The 14985-nt window shown below is 34.0% G+C and overlaps 1 long non-coding RNA gene across 1 annotated transcript; it reads right to left on the bottom strand.

The window, feature by feature from the left end:
• Window positions 1-578: 578 nt before the first annotated feature.
• On the bottom strand, window positions 579-14538 carry LOC139871232 (uncharacterized). The gene is made up of 3 exons (XR_011766643.1): window positions 14470-14538; window positions 14189-14283; window positions 579-594 (listed from the first exon to the last, which is right to left on the bottom strand). It is a non-coding gene; the product is annotated as an uncharacterized lncRNA (long non-coding RNA).
• Between the last annotated feature and the right edge of the window lie 447 nt (window positions 14539-14985).

The raw sequence follows: 14985 nt of genomic DNA, 5'->3' as shown, positions 1-14985 counted from the left end.
TATCTGATAGGAGAGACTTCTTTGCTTTCATGGTTAAAGACTTAACACACAGCGGAGATGATCCCCGTTCTTGTTTGATCTTCTTCGAAGTGCTATCACCAAATACTTGTGTAAGGTCAACTGTTTTAGTACCTTCAGGCAGGGTTGAAAAAGATGCGAGACGGGGCCGAAACGGTAGCGACCTCAAAACGTTGCAACGGAAAAAACGGGGCCGAGACGGGGTCGAAACGGATGTTGACTAATGCTGACTTTTATATATATTTACACATATTTTAGAGCTAAAAAAACCCTTCGTTGACAAGTTTGTACCTATAATCGCTATTAGCGTTAATATAATACAAAACGAAATACTAAACTAAGTCAATTTTGATTGAATTGACCGACTTATGACCGATTTTAACAGAATTTCTGACTTTTGACCGGCGTTGACCCAATTTTTTCTGCATTTGACCTAACTTTTGACCGTTGACCCGCTTATAAGAAAACGAGACGGGGTTGAAACGGTTTAGTCACCAAAATATCGCAATAGGCGTCGCAAAGGAAGTAACGGACGCCGTTTACAACAGTGCCTTCAGGTGTCATAGTAGAACCACACTGAAATAATTATAACTGAAAGTAAGATGGAAATATTTTAATTAACCATAGCCTAAATTGTAGTGACCCGAACTTTTCCATGTTTATATATATATTAAATGAAATTGTTATTTACATGATTAAGTGTTTCCAACATGTTAAGCAATCAAACTTTTTAAGACTTGATTAATTGAAATAGGTTTCATATAGACAATTGACCACCCAAGTTGACCGGTGATTCACGAACGTTAAAACTTGTAAAAACTATACGATGACATATATATGGTTATATATATAGTTAACATGATTTTATTATAAGTATGTATCTCATTAGGTATTTTAACAATGAGTTATATACATAAAAATGAGACTATTAATTTAAGAAACTCGAAAACGATATATATAACGATTATCGTTATAACAACGTCTTACTAGGTACATATGAATCATATTAAGATATTGATACACTTGGTTAATTATGTTAAATTATAAGTAAATATATTATTAAGTGTATTAACAATGAAATACATATGTAAAAATAAGACTACTAACTTAATGATTTCGAAACGAGACATATATGTAACGATTATCGTTGTAACGACATTTAACTGTATATATATCATACTAAGATATATTATATATCATAATATCATGATAATATAACAATTTAACATCTCATTTGTTATAATAAACAATGGGTTAACAACATTCAACAAGATCGTTAACCTAAAGGTTTCAAAACAACATTTACATGTAACGACTAACGATGACTTAACGACTCAGTTAAAATGTATATACATGTAGTGTTTTAATATGTATTCATACACTTTTGAAAGACTTCAAGACACTTATCAAAATACTTCTACTTAACAAAAATGCTTACAATTACATCCTCGTTCAGTTTCATCAACAATTCTACTCGTATGCACCCGTATTCGTACTCGTACAATACACAGCTTTTAGATGTATGTACTATTAGTATATACACTCTAATGATCAGCTCTTAGCAGCCCATGTGAGTCACCTAACACATGTGGGAACCATCATTTGGCAACTAGCATGAAATATCTCATAAAATTACAAAAATATGAGTAATCATTCATGACTTATTTACATGAAAACAAAATTACATATCCTTTATATCTAATCCATACACCAACGACCAAAAACACCTACAAACACTTTCATTCTTCAATTTTATTCATCTAATTGATCTCTCTCAAGTTCTATCTTCAAGTTCTAAGTGTTCTTCATAAATTCCAAAAGTTCTAGTTTCATAAAATCAAGAATACTTCCAAGATTGCAAGTTTACTTCCAAGTTTTCTAAATCCATTCCAAGTAATCATCCAAGATCAAGAAACCTTTGTTACTTACAGTAGGTTATCTTTCTAATACAAGGTAATAATAATATTCAAACTTTAATTCAATTTATATAACTATAACAATCTTATTTCGAGTGAAAATCTTACTTGAAATTGTTTTCGTGTCATGATTCTGCTTCAAGAACTTTCAAGCCATCCAAGGATCCTTTGAAGCTAGATCTATTTTTCTCATTTCCAGTAGGTTTATCCAAGGAACTTGAGGTAGTAATGATGTTCATAACATCATTCGATTCATACATATAAAGCTATCTTATTCGAAGGTTTAAACTTGTAATCACTAGAACATAGTTTAGTTAATTCTAAACTTGTTCGCAAATAAAAGTTAATCCTTCTAACTTGACTTTAGAAATCAACTAAACACATGTTCTGTATCTATATGATATGCTAACTTAATGATTTAAAACCTGAAAACACGAAAAACACCGTAAAACCGGATTTACGCCGTCGTAGTAACACCGCGGGCTGTTTTGGGTTAGTTAATTAAAACTATGATAAACTTTGATTTAAAAGTTGTTATTCTGGGAAAATGATTTTTATTATGAACATGAAACTATATCCAAAAATTATGGTTAAACTCAAAGTGGAAGTATGTTTTCTAAAATGGTCATCTAGACGTCGTTCTTTCGACTGAAATGACTACCTTTACAAAAATGACTTGTAACTTATTTTTCCGACTATAAACCTATACTATTTCTGTTTAGATTCATAAAATAGAGTTCAATATGAAACCATAGCAATTTGATTCACTCAAAACGGATTTAAAATGAAGAAGTTATGGGTAAAACAAGATTGGATAATTTTTCTCATTTTAGCTACGTGAAAATTGGTAACAAATCTATTCCAACCATAACTTAATCAACTTGTATTGTATATTATGTAATCTTGAAATACCATAGACACGTATACAATGTTTCGACCTATCATGTCGACACATCTATATATATTTCGGAACAACCATAGACACTCTATATGTGAATGTTGGAGTTAGCTATACAGGGTTGAGGTTGATTCCAAAATATATATAGTTTGAGTTGTGATCAATACTAAGATACGTATACACTGGGTCGTGGATTGATTCAAGATAATATTTATCGATTTATTTCTGTACATCTAACTGTGGACAACTAGTTGTAGGTTACTAACGAGGACAGCTGACTTAATAAACTTAAAACATCAAAATATATTAAAATTGTTGTAAATATATTTTGAACATACTTTGATATATATGTATATATTGTTATAGGTTCGTGAATCAACCAGTGGCCAAGTCTTACTTCCCGACGAAGTAAAAATCTGTGAAAGTGAGTTATAGTCCCACTTTTAAAATCTAATATTTTTGGGATGAGAATACATGCAGGTTTTATAAATGATTTACAAAATAGACACAAGTACGTGAAACTAAATTCTATGGTTGAATTATCGAAATCGAATATGCCCCTTTTTATTAAGTCTGGTAATCTAAGAATTAGGGAACAGACACCCTAATTGACGTGAATCCTAAAGATAGATCTATTGGGCCTAACAAACCCCATCCAAAGTACCGGATGCTTTAGTACTTCGAAATTTATATCATATCCGAAGGGTGTTCCGGAATGATGGGGATATTCTTATATTTGCATCTTGTTAATGTCGGTTACCAGGTGTTCACCATATGAATGATTTTTATCTCTATGTATGGGATGTGTATTGAAATATGAAATCTTGTGGTCTATTATTACGATTTGATATATATAGGTTAAACCTATAACTCACTAACATTTTTGTTGACGTTTAAAGCATGTTTATTCTCAGGTGAATACTAAGAGCTTCCGCTGTTGCATACTAAAATAAGGACAAGATTTGGAGTCCATGTTTGTATGATATTGTGTAAAAACTGCATTCAAGAAACTGATTTCGATGTAACATATTTGTATTGTAAACCATTATGTAATGGTCGTGTGTAAACAGGATATTTTAGATTATCATTATTTGATAATCTACGTAAAGCTTTTTAAACCTTTATTTATGAAATAAAGGTTATGGTTTGTTTTAAAAATGAATGCAGTCTTTGAAAAACGTCTCATATAGAGGTCAAAACCTCGCAACGAAATCAATTAATATGGAACGTTTTTAATCAATAAGAACGGGACATTTCAGTTGGTATCCGAGCGTTGGTCTTAGAGAACCAGAAATTTGCATTAGTGTGTCTTATCGAGTTTGTTAGGATGCATTAGTGAGTCTGGACTTCGACCTTGTTTTCTTTAAAAATGATTGCTTAACATTTTTGTTGGAAACTATATATTATTAACATGTATATATTATGTGATATATTAATCTCTTAACATGTTTGATATTGTGTGATAGATGTCTACCTCTAGCACAAATTCCATTGACTCACCTAATAATAACGAAGAGTCGAATATATATTGGACTGATTCACAAGTTCCCGAAGAAGAACCGGAAGAAGAATCAGAACCGGAAGAGGAGGAACCGGAGGAGGAAATAGAACCGGTGGGGAAAATAATAAAACGGTTAAGTAAAAGAAAATCCTCAACTAACCGACCAAGGTTAATTATGGTCAATGGTGTTTCCGCCAAGGAAGCAAAATATTGGGAGAATTCCCAATTCTCCGATGAATCGGATTCCGACGAGAATTCCGATGATGTTATAGAAATTACCCCAACTGAATTTAAAAAGGCAAAAGAAAATAATAAGGGAAAGGGCATAAAAATAGAGAAATCTAATTCCAACCCCGATGAACTTTATATGTATCGTCAACCCCCGAAGCCCTTAAGTTGTAACAATGACCCGGGAACCTCTAAACCACCAGGTTTTTCTAAACCGTTGTGGAAAAAGACAGCTCGTATTAGGGGAACATCATATATCCCTAAAAACTTGGAAAAACGAACCAAAACCGAAGAAGAAGAAACGAGCGAGTCAGAATAAGATAGTTGTATTCATGTGGTGTAACATATGTAATATAGTGTGCTTATGCTTTATGATATATGTAAAAATTGCTTGTATTAATAAGTATTTTTTTTTTATGAATCTAACTCTTGTCTATTTTACAGTATAAAAATACAAAATGGATAGACAACCCAATATTTTAAGAGACCTTCCCGGAGACATGATTGATGAAATCTTGTTTAGAGTCGGTCAGAATTCTTCGGCACAACTATTTACTGCGAAATCAGTTTGTAAGACATTCGAAGAACGTTCCAAGAATGTCTTGGTTTATAAGAGACTTTCGTTTGAAAGATGGGGGATATCACATTGGGAAACCCATAAGTTACGATGTGTTTACTTTGACGCATATATTGCGGGGAACCCAAATTCTATTTTACGCAACGGGTTAAGAAATTATTTTGACTCAATGTATCCGAATATAGGACTTCATGATTTAGAAAAAGTGGCTAACATGCAACATAAAGAAGCATGCTATGCTTACGGGTTAGTAATGTTCGCTTCTCACCAAAGTGAGAAAAAGAACATCGGGCTACAACTATTAAACAAAACGTTCCCACAAGTGACGGAGTCGGTAATTGGGGTAAGAAATAAGGTTTTTAGGTTATTACGAGACTGTTGGTCATTACGTAACCCTCGTCCCTTTGATGACGTTACAACACGCTGTCTTATCAACGGCCATAACGGTTATGTTCCACAAGACCAAGGATGGGAAGTAGTCCTAGTAAAACCAGAATGCATGACTTGTTTCTGGACGTATGAATTACGTGTCTTTATTGCCTTTGCTAAACGACTTGTGTACTAGCTAGAATTATCTTCACAACTATCTTGTATCAAAGTTATTGTGTGCTATATTTCATGCTTTATGTAAAATAAGCGGTATTGTAAGTTTGTAAAATATTGTATAAAAGTTTGAACGCGAAATATTATTATAATCAGTTTTTCATATAGAATTGTAGTAGTTGAATTGTATATTAGCTACTAAGTATGAACTTAACGGGTAGGTACTACCCGAATTTAAACTTATAAAATGCTAATATGAAGAAAAAGCTTTTATAAATGTGTTCATATTATGCTACGAAATAATATTAACTACTCTTAATATTCTGTATGATTAACTTGTTCCATTTGACTATTTTGAAGGAAATGGCACCGACTACTCGACACACCGTGAATATGAATGAAAAGGAATTCCGTACTTTTCTAGCTTCAAACATAGCCGCAGTACAGGCTGCGCTACATACCAACAATAACCTTGGATCTAGCAGTACAGGAAATCGTGTAGGATGCACCTACAAAGAATTCACTACCTGCAAACCTTTGGAATTTGATGGAACCGAAGGACCAATCGGATTGAAACGGTGGACCGAGAAGGTCGAATCGGTGTTTGCCATAAGTAAGTGTACCGAAGAGGACAAAGTGAAGTACGCTACACATACCTTCACAGGTTCTGCGTTAACATGGTGGAATACCTATCTAGAGCAAGTGGGACAAGATGATGCGTACGCACTACCGTGGTCAGCATTCAAGCACTTGATGAACGAGAAGTACCGTCCCAGAATCGAGGTCAATAAGCTCAAGACAGAACTTAGAGGGTTACGAACCCAAGGATTTGATATTACCACGTACGAAAGACGATTCACAGAATTGTGCCTATTGTGTCCGGGAGTGTTCGAAGATGAGGAAGAGAAGATCGACGCGTTTGTGAAAGGATTACCGGAAAGAATCCAAGAAGATATAAGTTCACACGAGCCCGCCTCCATACAACAGGCATGTAGAATGGCTCACAAACTAGTGAACCAGATTGAGGAAAGAATTAAAGAACAGACGGCTAAAGAGGCCAATGTGAAGCAAGTCAAAAGAAAGTGGGAGGAAAACGGTGATAAGAATCACCAATACAACAACAGCAATTACAATAATAATCGCAACAATTATCCCAACAATCGTAACATCAATCGCAACTACAACAAACGGCCCAACAACAACAACAACAACAACAACAACAACAACAACAACAACAACAACTACAACAATCATCTCAACAACAATAACAACCGTAACAACAACAACAATCAGAAGCAGCTATGCCAAAGGTGTGAAAAGTATCACTCGGGGTTCTGCACCAAATTTTGCAACAAGTGTAAAAGAAATGGTCATAGCGCGGCGAAGTGTGAGGTCTACGGACCAGGGGTTAACAGAACGAAAGGAACAAATGGTGTCGGAACGAGTAATGGCGGAGCAAGTAGTGTCGGAGCAAGTTATGCCAATGTAGTTTGTTATAAATGTGGAAAACCAGGCCACATTATTAGAAATTACCCGAACCAGGAGAACACGAATGGACAAGGCCGCGGAAGAGTTTTCAATATTAATGCGGCAGAGGCACAGGAAGACCCGGAGCTTGTTACGGGTACGTTTCTTATCGACAATAAATCTGCTTACGTTTTATTTGATTCGGGTGCGGATAGAAGCTATATGAGTAGAGAATTGTGTGCTAAATTAAGTTGTCCATTGACGCCGTTGGATAGTAAATTTTTACTCGAATTAGCAAACGGTAAATTAATTTCAGCAGATAATATATGCCAGAATCGAGAAATTAAACTGGGTAGCGAAATATTTAAGATTGATTTGATACTAGTAGAGTTAGGGAGTTTTGATGTAATAGTTGGCATGGACTGGCTGAAGAAGGTGAAAGCAGAGATCGTATGTTATAAAAATGCAATTCGCATTGTACGAGAAGAAGGAGAACCCTTAATGGTGTACGGAGAAAAGGGCAACATGAAGCTACATCTTATTAGTAATTTGAAGGCACAAAAACTAATAAGAAAAGGTTGCTATGCTGTTCTAGCACACGTCGAGAAAGTACAAACTGAAGAAAAGAGCATCAATGATGTTCCCGTCGCAAAAGAATTTCCCGATGTATTTCCGAAAGAATTACTGGGACTACCTCCACATCGATCTGTTGAATTTCAAATAGATCTTGTACCAGGAGCTGCACCAATAGCTCGTGCTCCTTATAGACTCGCACCCAGCGAGATGAAAGAACTGCAAAGCCAACTGCAAGAACTATTAGAACGTGGTTTCATTCGACCAAGCACATCACCATGTGGAGCTCTTGTTTTGTTTGTCAAGAAGAAGGATGGTACATTTAGGTTGTGTATTGACTACAGAGAGTTGAACAAACTTACCATCAAAAACTGTTATCCACTGCCGAGAATTGACGACTTATTTGATCAACTACAAGGCTCGTCGGTTTATTCGAAGATCGATTTACGTTATGGATATCATCAAATGCGAGTAAAGGATGATGATATTCCAAAAACTGCTTTTAGGACGCGTTATGGTCATTACGAGTTTATGGTTATGCCGTTTGGATTGACTAACGCACCAGCTGTGTTCATGGACCTTATGAACCGAGTGTGTGGGCCATATCTTGACAAGTTTGTCCTTGTTTTCTTCGATGACATACTTATTTACTCAAAGAATGATCAAGAGCACGAAGAACATTTGAGAAAAGTGCTAGAAGTATTGAGGAAAGAAAAACTGTAAGCTAAGTTTTCAAAGTGTGCATTTTGGTTGGAAGAAGTTCAATTCCTCGGTCACATAGTGAACAAAGAAGGTATCCAGGTGGACTCGGCAAAGATCGAAACCGTTGAAAAGTGGGAAACCCCAAAAACTCCGAAGCATATACGTCAATTTTTAGGATTGGCTGGTTACTACAGAAGATTCATCCAAGATTTCTCCAAAATAGCAAAACCCTTGACTGCATTAACGCATAAAGGGAAGAAATTTGAATGGAAGGATGAACAAGAGAAGGCGTTTCAATTATTGAAGAAAAAGCTAACTACGACACCTATATTTTCATTGCCTGAAGGGAATGATGATTTTGTGATTTATTGTGACGCATCAAAGCAAGGTCTCGGTTGTGTATTAATGCAACGGACGAAGGTGATTGCTTATGCGTCTAGACAATTGAAGATTTACGAGTAAAATTATACGACGCATGATTTGGAATTAGACGCGGTCGTTTTTGCATTAAAGACTTGGAGGCACTACTTATATGGGGTCAAAAGTATTATATATACCGACCACAAAAGTCTTCAACACATATTTAATCAGAAACAACTGAATATGAGGCAGCGTAGGTGGATTGAATTGTTGAATGATTATGACTTTGAGATTCGTTATCTCCCGGGGAAGGCAAATGTGGTAGCCGACGCCTTGAGCAGAAAGGATAGAGAACCCATTCGAGTAAATTCTATGAATATAATGATTCACACTAACCTTACTACTCAAATAAAGGAGGAGCAACAAGGAGTTTTAAAAGAGGGAAATTTAAAGGATGAAATACCCTAAGGATCGGAAAAGCATCTTAATATTCAGGAAGACGGAACCTGGTATAGGGCTGAAAGAATTTGGGTACCAAAATTTGGAGATATGAGAGAAATGGTACTTAGAGAAGCTCATAAAACCAGATACTCAATACATCCTGGAACGGGGAAGATGTACAAGGATCTTAAGAAACATTTTTGGTGGCCAGGTATGAAAGCCGATATTGCTAAATATGTAGGAGAATGTTTGACGTGTTCTAAGGTCAAAGCTGAACATCAGAAACCATCAGGTCTACTACAACAACCTGAAATCCCGGAATGGAAATGGGAAAACATTACCATGGATTTCATTACTAAATTGCCAAGGACTGCAAGTGGTTATGATACTATTTGGGTAATAGTTGATCGTCTCACCAAGTCAGCACACTTCCTGCCAATAAGAGAAGATGACAAGATGGAGAAGTTAGCACGACTGTATTTGAAGGAAGTCGTCTCCAGACATGGAATACCAATCTCTATTATCTCTGATAGGGATGGCAGATTTATTTCAAGATTCTGGCAGACATTACAGCAAGCATTGGGAACTCGTCTAGACATGAGTACTGCCTATCATCCACAAACTGATGGGCAGAGCGAAAGGATGATACAAACGCTTGAAGACATGCTACGAGCTTGTGTTATTGATTTCGGAAACAGTTGGGATCGACATCTACCGTTAGCAGAATTTTCCTACAACAACAGCTACCATTCAAGCATTGAGATGGTGCCGTTTGAAGCACTTTATGGTAGAAAGTGCAGGTCTCCGATTTGTTGGAGTGAAGTGGGGGATAGACAGATTACGGGTCCAGAGATAATACAAGAAACTACCGAGAAAATCATCCAAATTCAACAAAGATTGAAAACCGCCCAGAGTCGACAAAAGAGCTACGCGGACAGTAAAAGAAAAGATATAGAGTTTGAAATTGGAGAAATGGTCATGCTTAAGGTTTCACCTTGGAAAGGCGTTGTTCAATTTGGTAAATGGGGGAAACTAAATCCAAGGTACATTGGAACATTCAAGATTATAGATCGTGTCGGACCAGTAGCTTACCAACTGGAGCTACCTCAACAACTCGCGGCTGTACATAACACTTTCCACGTCTCAAATTTGAAGAAATGTTTTGCTAAAGAAGAGCTCACTATTCCGTTGGACGAAATCCAAATCAATGAAAAACTTCAATTCATTGAAGAACCCGTCGAAATAATGGATCATGAGGTTAAGAGACTTAAACAAAACAAGATACCGATTGTTAAGGTTTGATGGAATACTCGTAGAGGACCCGAGTTCACCTGGGAGAAGATTAGATGAAGAAGAAATACCCGCAATTATTTCCCGAAGATACGTCAACACCTCCAACTGCCTAAAATTTCGGGAAAAAATTTATTTAACGGGTAGGTACTATAGTGACCCGAACTTTTCCATGTTTATATATATATTAAATGAAATTGTTATTTACATGATTAAGTGTTTCCAACATGTTAAGCAATCAAACTTGTTAAGACTTGATTAATTGAAATAGGTTTCATATAGACAATTGACCACCCAAGTCGACCGGTGATTCACGAACGTTAAAACTTGTAAAAACTATACGATGACATATATATGGTTATATATATATTTAACATGATTTTATTATAAGTATGTATCTCATTAGGTATTTTAACAATGAGTTATATACATAAAAATGAGACTATTAATTTAAGAAACTCGAAAACGATATATATAACGATTATCGTTATAACAACGTCTTACTAGGTACATATGAATCATATTAAGATATTGATACACTTGGTTAATTATGTTAAATGATAAGTAAATATATTATTAAGTGTATTAACAATGAAATACATATGTAAAAATAAGACTACTAACTTAATGATTTCGAAACGAGACATATATGTAACGATTATCGTTGTAATGACATTTAACTGTATATATATCTTACTAAGATATATTATATATCATAATATCATGATAATATAACAATTTAACATCTCATTTGTTATAATAAACAATGGGTTAACAACATTTAACAAGATCGTTAACCTAAAAGTTTCAAAACAACATTTACATGTAACGACTAACGATGACTTAACGACTCAGTTAAAATGTATATACATGTAGTGTTTTAATATGTATTCATACACTTTTGAAAGACTTCAAGACACTTATCAAAATACTTCTACTTAACAAAAATGCTTACAATTACATCCTCGTTCAGTTTCATCAACAATTCTACTCGTATGCACCCGTATTCGTACTCGTACAATACACAGCTTTTAGATGTATGTACTATTGGTATATACACTCCAATGATCAGCTCTTAGCAGCCCATGTGAGTCACTTAACATATGTGGGAACCATCATTTGGCAACTAGCATGAAATATCTCATAAAATTACAAAAATATGAGTAATCATTCATGACTTATTTACATGAAAACAAAATTACATATCCTTTATTTCTAATCCATACACCAACGACCAAAAACACCTACAAACACTTTCATTCTTCAATTTTCTTCATCTAATTGATCTCTCTCAAGTTCTATCTTCAAGTTCTAAGTGTTCTTCATAAATTCCAAAAGTTCTAGTTTCATAAAATCAAGAATACTTCCAAGATTGCAAGTTTACTTCCAAGTTTTCTAAATCCATTCCAAGTAATCATCCAAGATCAAGAAACCTTTGTTACTTACAGTAGGTTATCTTTCTAATACAAGGTAATAATCATATTCAAACTTTAATTCAATTTCTATAACTATAACAATCTTATTTCGAGTGGAAATCTTACTTGAAATTGTTTTCGTGTCATGATTCTGCTTCAAGAACTTTCAAGCCATCCAAGGATCCTTTGAAGCTAGATCTATTTTTATCATTTCCAGTAGGTTTATCCAAGGAACTTGAGGTAGTAATGATGTTCATAACATCATTCAATTCATACATATAAAGCTATCTTATTCGAAGGTTTAAACTTGTAATCACTAGAACATAGTTTAGTTAATTCTAAACATGTTCGCAAATAAAAGTTAATCCTTATAAATTGACTTTTAAAATCAACTAAACACATGTTCTATATCTATATGATATGCTAACTTAATGATTTAAAACCTGAAAACACGAAAAACACCGTAAAACCGGATTTACGCCGTCGTAGTAACACCGCGGGCAGTTTTGGGTTAGTTAATTAAAAACTATGATAAACTTTGATTTAAAAGTTGTTATTCTGGGAAAATGATTTTTATTATGAACATGAAACTATATCCAAAAATTATGGTTAAACTCAAAGTGGAAGTATGTTTTCTAAAATGGTCATCTAGACGTCGTTCTTTCGACTGAAATGACTACCTTTACAAAAATGACTTGTAACTTATTTTTCCGACTATAAACCTATAATTTTTCTGTTTAGATTCATAAAATAGAGTTCAATATGAAACCATAGCAATTTGATTCACTCAAAACAGATTTAAAATGAAGAAGTTATGGGTAAAACAAGATTGGATAATTTTTCTCATTTTAGCTACGTGAAAATTGGTAACAAATCTATTCCAACCATAACTTAATCAACTTGTATTGTATATTATGCAATCTTGAGATACCATATACACGTATATAATGTTTCGACCTATCATGTCGACACATCTATATATATTTTGGAACAACCATAGACACTCTATATGTGAATGTTGGAGTTAGCTATATAGGGTTGAGGTTGATTCCAAAATATATATAGTTTGAGTTGTGATCAATACTGAGATACGTATACACTGGGTCGTGGATTGATTCAAGATAATATTTATCGATTTATTTCTGTACATCTAACTGTGGACAATTAGTTGTAGGTTACTAACGAGGACAGCTGACTTAATAAATTTAAAACATCAAAATATATTAAAAGTGTTGTAAATATATTTTGAACATACTTTGATATATATGTATATATTGTTATAGGTTCGTGAATCAACCAGTGGCCAAGTCTTACTTCCCGACGAAGTAAAAATCTGTGAAAGTGAGTTATAGTCCCACTTTTAAAATCTAATATTTTTGGGATGAGAATAAATGCAGGTTTTATAAATGATTTACAAAATAGATATAAGTACGTGAAACTACATTCTATGGTTGAATTATCAAAATAGAATATGCCCCTTTTTATTAAGTCTGGTAATCTAAGAATTAGGGAACAGACACCCTAATTGACGCGAATCCTAAAGATAGATCTATTGGGCCTAACAAACCCCATCCAAAGTACCGGATGCTTTAGTACTTCGAAATTTATATCATATCCGAAGGGTGTCCCGGAATGATGGGGATATTCTTATATATGCATCTTGTTAATGTCGGTTACCAGGTGTTCACCATATGAATGATTTTTATCTCTATGTATGGGATGTGTATTGAAATATGAAATCTTGTGGTCTATTGTTACGATTTGATATATATAGGTTAAACCTATAACTCACCAACATTTTTGTTGACGTTTAAAGCATGTTTATTCTCAGGTGAATACTAAGAGCTTGACAAGATTTGGAGTCCATGTTTGTATGATATTGTGTAAAAACTGCATTCAAGAAATAATGGTTATGGTTTGTTTATCATTATTTGATAATCTACGTAAAGCTTTTTAAACCTTTATTTATGAAATAATGGTTATGGTTTGTTTTAAAAATGAATGCAGTCTTTGAAAAACGTCTCATATAGAGGTCAAAACCTCGCAACGAAATCAATTAATATGGAACGTTTTTAATCAATAAGAATGGGACATTTCATAAATAATTACAAATACTGCAATATGACAGTAAAACAACTAATATAAGAATTTTCACCTCATTTTTCATATTTCTTTGTCTTGTATTTGTAAACACAATTGTACAAAATATAATTATTATTATGAAACAGAAGTGAAATCTATGAAGTTGTCCTTTGATACCTGATACATGGAAGTTTAAGTGGATATTCTGGATGAAACTTGATCTAATAAACAACCACAGTTGCGTAGAAATGGCCACAGTAAGATGGCTAGACCTGAAAAATGACACATATACTCTCTAGAAGAGAAATCTCTTCCTCCTTGTATAATAAATTAATAACCCATAAACCTTTTACTGTAGTCAAAATCGCAATTCAACAGTGAATGAACTCAATGGTTTATTGGTTCACGTGACCTTCACCTTAAATATTATACAAAAGGAAATATAAGATTGGACTTACAAATTTAGACTCACTTCTACATAACTCTTAAGAGTTTATTCCAGTAGGCGAAACTCCTCGAATATAGAATCACATGGCGTAAAAGTTACCTAAACCATATGCTTATAAAAATAACAAATTTTACATGCTAGAACTACTGCATCAAGTGAACACTGTAGTGGAACTTATATACATAAGAGAGTGAAACAAAATAGTAGCTTGAAACAAAATGCAGCTTTTTAAAGGCTATCGATAGAATTTGAAAGTGACTATATACGTCAAATGTATATGGGCATTTCATGAACTTGTACTAACAAACTTTCTTATATAATATTATAATATACTTAACCTAATTTAGGACAACTATAACCCGTTTCACCTATTCGATCCTGATGTCGTGCGAGGTGTATACGAAATAGTTATATATTTTTAATTACGAAATACGATACAAATTACACAAGTTTTAATTATTTATTTAAAGATGGGATATACCTAAACCTTGCTACAACACTATAGGTAGTGTACCTAATCGTAGAG

The sequence above is a fragment of the Rutidosis leptorrhynchoides genome, chromosome 1, assembly GCF_046630445.1.
Source record: "Rutidosis leptorrhynchoides isolate AG116_Rl617_1_P2 chromosome 1, CSIRO_AGI_Rlap_v1, whole genome shotgun sequence".
Taxonomy (NCBI): domain Eukaryota; kingdom Viridiplantae; phylum Streptophyta; class Magnoliopsida; order Asterales; family Asteraceae; genus Rutidosis; species Rutidosis leptorrhynchoides.
This window is presented reverse-complemented; position numbering and strand designations above follow the sequence as displayed.